Genomic DNA, 6,386 nt, shown 5'->3' with positions numbered 1-6,386 from the left:
CACGGCCACTCCAGCGTTGACCTGTTGGGCTCTGGCGATCCTTCCGCCTCAGCCTTCCAAGTAGCTGGAACTGCAGGCTCGCTCTATCATGCTCAGCTAATTTTTTGATTTATTGTAGAGATGAGGTCTCACCATGTTGCCCAGGCTGGTCTCGAACCCACGGACTCAGGCAATCATCTCACCTCAGCCCCCCAAAGTGTTGGGATTACAGGCTTGAGCCACTGTGCCCAGCCAACTTCTTCCCTTCTAATTTAAATGTCTTTTATTTATTTGCTTAATGGCTTTGTTCAGGACTTCCAATACCAAGTTGAATAAAAGTCACTAGCATGGGCACCTTTGTTTTATTCCTGATATTAGAGGAGCTTTCAGCTTTCCACTGTTGAGTACAGTGTTAGCTGTGAGCTTGTCATATATGGCCTTTATGATGTTGAGGTACATTCCTTCTCTACCCAAATTGTTGAGAGTCTTTATCATGAAAAGATCATTTATTTTGTCAAATGCTTTTTCTGCATTTATTGAGATGATCATAAGCATTTTGTCTTTCATTTTGTTAATGTGCTGTATCACATTGATTAATTTGTGTATGTTAACCTTTGCATCACAGGTATAAATCCCACTTGATATTAATGTGCTCTTGAATTCAGTTTGCTAGTATTTTGTTTAAGATGTTTACATATATGTTCAGCAGAGATATTGGCCTGTGTTTTCTTGAAGTATCCATGTCTGGCTTTGGTGTCAGGGTAATGGTGGCCTTGTAAAATGAATTTGTATGTTTTCCAACTTAAACTTTTTGAAAGAGTTTGAGAAGTATTGGCATTAATTCTTTAAATGTTTGGTAGAGTTCACCAATGAAACCATTTGGTCCTGGACTTTTCTGTTTTGGGGCAGGGAGATTGTTTACTGATTCAGTCTTCTTACTCAGTTTTGGTTATCCAGATTTTCTGTTTCTTCATGATTCAGTCTTGGGAAGTTTTATGTTTCTAGGAATTTGTCCACTTCTGGGTTATCCAATTTGTTGACATGTCAGTGTTCTTAGTGGTCTCTTAATGGTTTTTTGTTTTACTGAGGCATCCGTTGTAATGTCTCTTCTTTCATTATAATTTTACTTGACCCTTTTTGTCTGTCTAGGTGAAAGTTTTCTCAGTTTGCTTATCTGTTAAAAAAAAAAAAAAACCACCTCTGAGTTTTGTTGATTTTTTTTGGGGGGGGGTTAATTTTATTCATTTCTGCTCTAATTTTTATTATTTTTTTCTTCTTTCAAACTTTGGGTTTAATTTGTTCTTTTTCTAATTCCTGAGGTATAATATTAGATTGTTTGATATTCTTTTTTCTTGATGTTGGCAAGTATTGCTATCGAAGTTTCTCAGAACTGCTTTTACTGCATCCTGTAAATTTGATATGTCACATTTCTATCTCAAATAATTTTTAGTTTCTTGTTTGATTCACCTATTTGTAAATTTTCCAGTTTTCTGCTTGCTGTTGATTTCTAGTTTCAAGTCATGTGTTTAAAAAGATGCTTGTTATTATTTCAATCTTCTTACATTTTTTTAGGACTTGTGTTGCTTAGCATTTTATCTATCCTGGAGAATGTTCCATGTGCACTTGAGAAGAATGTATATTGTACTGCTGTTGGATGGCATGTTCTGTATTGTTGGTTTTTGTTTTTGTTTTGAGTCAGGATCTCACTTTGTCACCCAGGCTGGAGTGCAGTGGCACAATCACAGATCACCAGTCTTCAACTCCTGGGCCCCAGCCTCCTGAGTAGCTGAGATTACAGGCAAGTGGCACCATGCTCAGCTATTTTTATTTTTCGTAGAGACAAGTTCTTGCTATGTTGCCCAGGCTGGTCTTGAACTCCTAGACCCAAGCAGTCCTCCCACTTTGGCCTCCCTAAAGGGTTGGGATTACAGGCATGAGCCACTGAACCCAGCTACAATGTTTTTCTTATTGTTGAAAGTGGAGCATTAGTTGTGTAGAGAAACAAAAATAGATAAAAGCAAGAGTAGAGGATTGTCACAAGTTGGAAACAGTTCTGTGAACCTGTAACTCAGAGTTGGTGAACACCAGAAGCAGGTTGTACTTTGGGGTGCTCATTTGAGGTTAATACTGAACATGGAGGCTATATCTCATGCATCAGTGGCTTGTGTTCCAGGCTGAAGTGGTACCAAGGGGACTGTACTTAGTTGTTATCCTGTTCCATCCAGGAGGATGGGGGCTCCCAGATGGTAAAATATCCCACCTCTCTCACTGCATTTCTGCTGCTTCCCAGGGACAGACTGGTAAATTCTTAGCATTTCTTTAGTTATACATTGGATATAAAATAGCTATTTTAAGAGTTTGATAAATACTAAATAAATGAATGAAAAAAAATAATCACCAAAAAATACAGTGGCATATTGAAGTCTTATTGCTGTTTCTTCCTTCAGATCTGTCAATATTTCCTTTATATATCATGAGGTCTCTAAATATATAGGTGTACTTGTACATAAATTGTTCTATCCTCTTGATGAATCGGTTCTATAACATTATATAGTGACTTTCTTTATCTCTCATGACAGTTTTTGCCTTAAAATCTATTTTGTCTAATATATTATTAGCCCAGCCTGCTTGCCTTTGGTTACCATTTGCATGGAATATCTTTTTCTAACTCTTGGCATTCAGCCTATGTTCCTTAAAGCCATGATCGCACCACTGCTCTTGTAGACAGCAGATAGTTGGATCATTTAAAAAACTATATTCAGCACTCACTGTCTTTTGATTGGGGAATTTGATTCATTTAAGGTAATTATTAATAGGTGAGGACTTATTACTGTTTTATTCATTGTTTTGTAGTTCCTTTGTTCCTGTCTTCTCTTGCAGTCTTCCTTTGTGATTTGATGATTTTTTGAATATATCATTCCATTTCCTCTCCATCTGTAAGATTTCTGCTGCTGAGAAATTCACTGACAGTCTTTTGAAGGTTGCTTTTTCTTTTCTTTCTTTTTTTTTTTTTTTGAGTTTGAGTCTCATTCTGTCACCAAGACCGGTTGCAGTGGTGCAATCATGGCTCACTACAGTCTCAAACTTTTGGGTGTAGAAGAATCCTTCCACCTCAGCCTCCTAAGTAGCTGGGACTACAGGCGCATTCTACCACACCTGGCTCATTTTTTTAAAAATATTTTTTTGTAGAGACAAGGTCTTACTATGTTGTCTAGGATGGTCTCGAACTTGGGGGCCACTTTTATGTAGTAACTCATTTTTCTCTTACTGCTTTCAAATTCTCTTTGATATTTGACAATTTGATTATGTGTCTTGGTTTAGATCTGTCTAAATAAATTGAAACTATGTGAGTTCTTTGGACTTTCATGAGTCCAAATGTCCATATATCTCCCTAGATTTGGCAGTTTACAGTTTTTGTTTTGTTTTTGAGTCTCACTCTCACCTAGGCTGCAGTACAGTGGCACGCTCATGGCCACCCCAGCGTCGACCTGCTGGGCTCCAGTGATCCTTCCGCCTCAGCCTTCCAAGTAGCCATAACTATAGGCACATGCTATCACGCCCTGCTAATTTTTTATTTATTGTAGAGATGAGGTCCTGCCAAGTTGCCCAGGCTGTTCTCGAACATGTGGGCTCAAGCAGTATGCTCACCTTGGCTTCCCAAAATGCTGGGATTACAGGCTTGAGCCATCACAAATGGCCTTTCTTTAAATAGGCTTTCTATACTTTTTTTCCCTCTCTTCTTCCTCTATAACTTCTATAATGCTTATACTCAATTGATGGAGAATAATAACGTAATAAGACCTTTAGGCTTTCATCAATATTATTTATTTGTTTATTTATTTATTTATTTATTTTGTAGAGACGAAGACTCACTATGTTGCCTAGGCCGATCTCAAACTCCTGGGCTCAAGCAGTCCTCCCACCTCAGCCTCCCAGAATGCTGGGATTACAGGCGTGAGTCACTATACCCAATTTTTAATTTTTCTTTTTGTTCTTCTGACTGGATAACTGTAATTAATCTGTTTTTTTTATTTTGCCAATTCTTCTGTCTGATCAATTCTGTCAATTCTTCTGTCTTTGAACCCCTCTAAGAATTTTTCAGTTAAGTTATTGTATCTATCCTTGTGTTGAATTTTTCATTTTGTTCATCTGATTGTTTTCCTGATTTTATTTAGGTATGTATCCATGTTGTCTTTTTTTTTTTTTTTAGTAGGTGTCTCACTCTATCACCCAGGCTGGAGTGCAGTGGCATGCTCATGGCTACTGCAGTCTTGACCTGTTGGGCTCAGGTGATCCTTCTGTCTCAGTCTTTCAAGTAGCTGGAACCACAGGCGTGCGCCACCATGCCTGGCTAATTTTTTGATTTATTGTAGAGATGAGGTCTTGCCAAGTTGCCCAGGCTGGTCTCACTGGGTGAGGGACTGATGTGGGTAAGGTGAAATTTTTCTTACCCATCTAAATATAATTGCTCTCTATACTCCTCTGGGGTTTATTAACTAGATTCTGGATTTCTCTTCAAGTTATTTTGATCCCAATGATGTTATTATATTGGAGGTTTCTTTGGGTGAGCAGAGTGCTGGGGCTTTCTACTCTGCCATCTTGTTGATGTTTTCTACAATATATTACTTATTGTATCTTAGAATACAAATAAAATAGTTCTTAATCGCTAATTCACACCCCTGTGGAAAATATATTTATTAACTGTTATTTATGTACAAATTTTTCATTGCTTAGATTGTATATTCAAGATACTGCTTTCCAGATTCACTTAGGTTATTTTCATCTTTCAATATGACTTTATTATTCATTTGCAATATAGTTAAAAAGCAGTCACTTGTCACCGTAAGTATCACGTTAACTTTTCAATTTTTTATGGATGACCATTATCACGTTGAAAATTTTTCTGGCTGGGCTTGGTGGCTCAGCCTGTAATCCCAGCACTTTGAGAGGCTGAGGCAGGTGGATTGCCTGAGCCCGCAGGTTCGAGACCAGCCCGGTCAACTTTGCGAGACCTCATCTCTACAATAAATCAAAAATTAGCTGAGCGTAGAAGGGCATGCCTGTAATCCCAGCACTTTGGGAGGCTGAGGCGGGTGGATTGCCTGAGCCCGCAGGTTCGAGACCAGCCCGGTCAACTTTGCGAGATCTCATCTCTACAATAAATCAAAAATTAGCTGAGCGTGGAAGGGCATGCCTGTAGTTCCAGCTATTTGTAAGGCTGAGGTGGAAGAATCGCTGGAGCCCAGCAGGTTGACGCTGGGGTGACCATGAGCATGCCACTGCCCTCCAGCGCTAGGGTGAGACTCCAACTCAAAAATAAATAAAATTTTTCTTAGGCTTACTGAATTTAAATTTCATTTTTAAAAATCATGGATAATGAATTTTGTCAAATACTTTTTTCATTTTGAGAGGCCAATTGATTATCTCTTTCTGGTCTACTAATATGGCACGATAAATTGATTTACATTTGAATATCAAAAAAGAGTCCATAGAGAAATAATTAAGGAATTTTAGAGGGTTTTTTTTTTCTTTTTTGTGAGTCAGGGTCTCATTCTGTTGCCCAGGCTGGATTGCAGTGGCACTCTCACAGCTCACTGTAACCTCGACCTCCTGGGCTCAGGCAATCTTTCTGCCTTAGCCTCTCAAGTTATCTGGGACTACAGGCACATGCCACCATGCCTGGCTAATTTTTTTATTTATTGTAGAGACAAAGTTTCACCAAGTTGCCCAGGTTGTTCTTGAATCCTCAGGCTCAGGCAGTCCTCTCACCTCTGCCACCCAAAGTGCTGGGATTACAGATATACGCCACAGCACTTGATCCTGGAATTTTTTTTTTTTTTTTAGTCAGAGTCTCACTTTTGTCACCCAGTCTGGAGGGCAGTGGCACGCTCATGGCCACCACAGCCTCGATCTGCTGGGCTCAGGCGATCCTTCTGTCTCAGCCTTCCAAGTAGCTGAAACTATAGACATGTGCCACCACACCTGGTGAATTTTTGATGTATTGTAGAGAAGAGGTCTTGCCAAGTTGCCCAGGCTGGTCACGAACCCCTAGACTCCGGCAATCCTCTCGCCTCTGCCTTTCAAAGTGCAGGGATTACAGGCTTGAGCCATCACTGCTTTTGTTGTAGAGATGGGAATCTCACTATGTTTCCTAAACTGATCTTGAAATCCTGGCCTCAAGTGAGCCTCCCACTTTGGCTTCCCAAAGTGCTGGGATTACAGGTATGTGCCACTGCATCCGGCGTCTAAATTTCTTTGAGTCTATTAAATAGAGTTTTTTACATTTTACATCTAAAAGTGTAATACCTGAAGTGATTTGCTTTTTCCCCCTGCTGCCTGTGTTTTGGTTGCTTTTCACAAGTGGTATATGTTTTCTATTTGTGTTTCAAAATTTTTTTTTTTTTTGA

This window comes from Carlito syrichta, unplaced genomic scaffold (genome assembly GCF_000164805.1).
Source record: "Carlito syrichta isolate Samal-C Ts95f unplaced genomic scaffold, Tarsius_syrichta-2.0.1 Scaffold313324, whole genome shotgun sequence".
Lineage (NCBI taxonomy): Eukaryota > Metazoa > Chordata > Mammalia > Primates > Tarsiidae > Carlito > Carlito syrichta.
Note: the sequence above shows the minus strand (reverse complement) of the source record.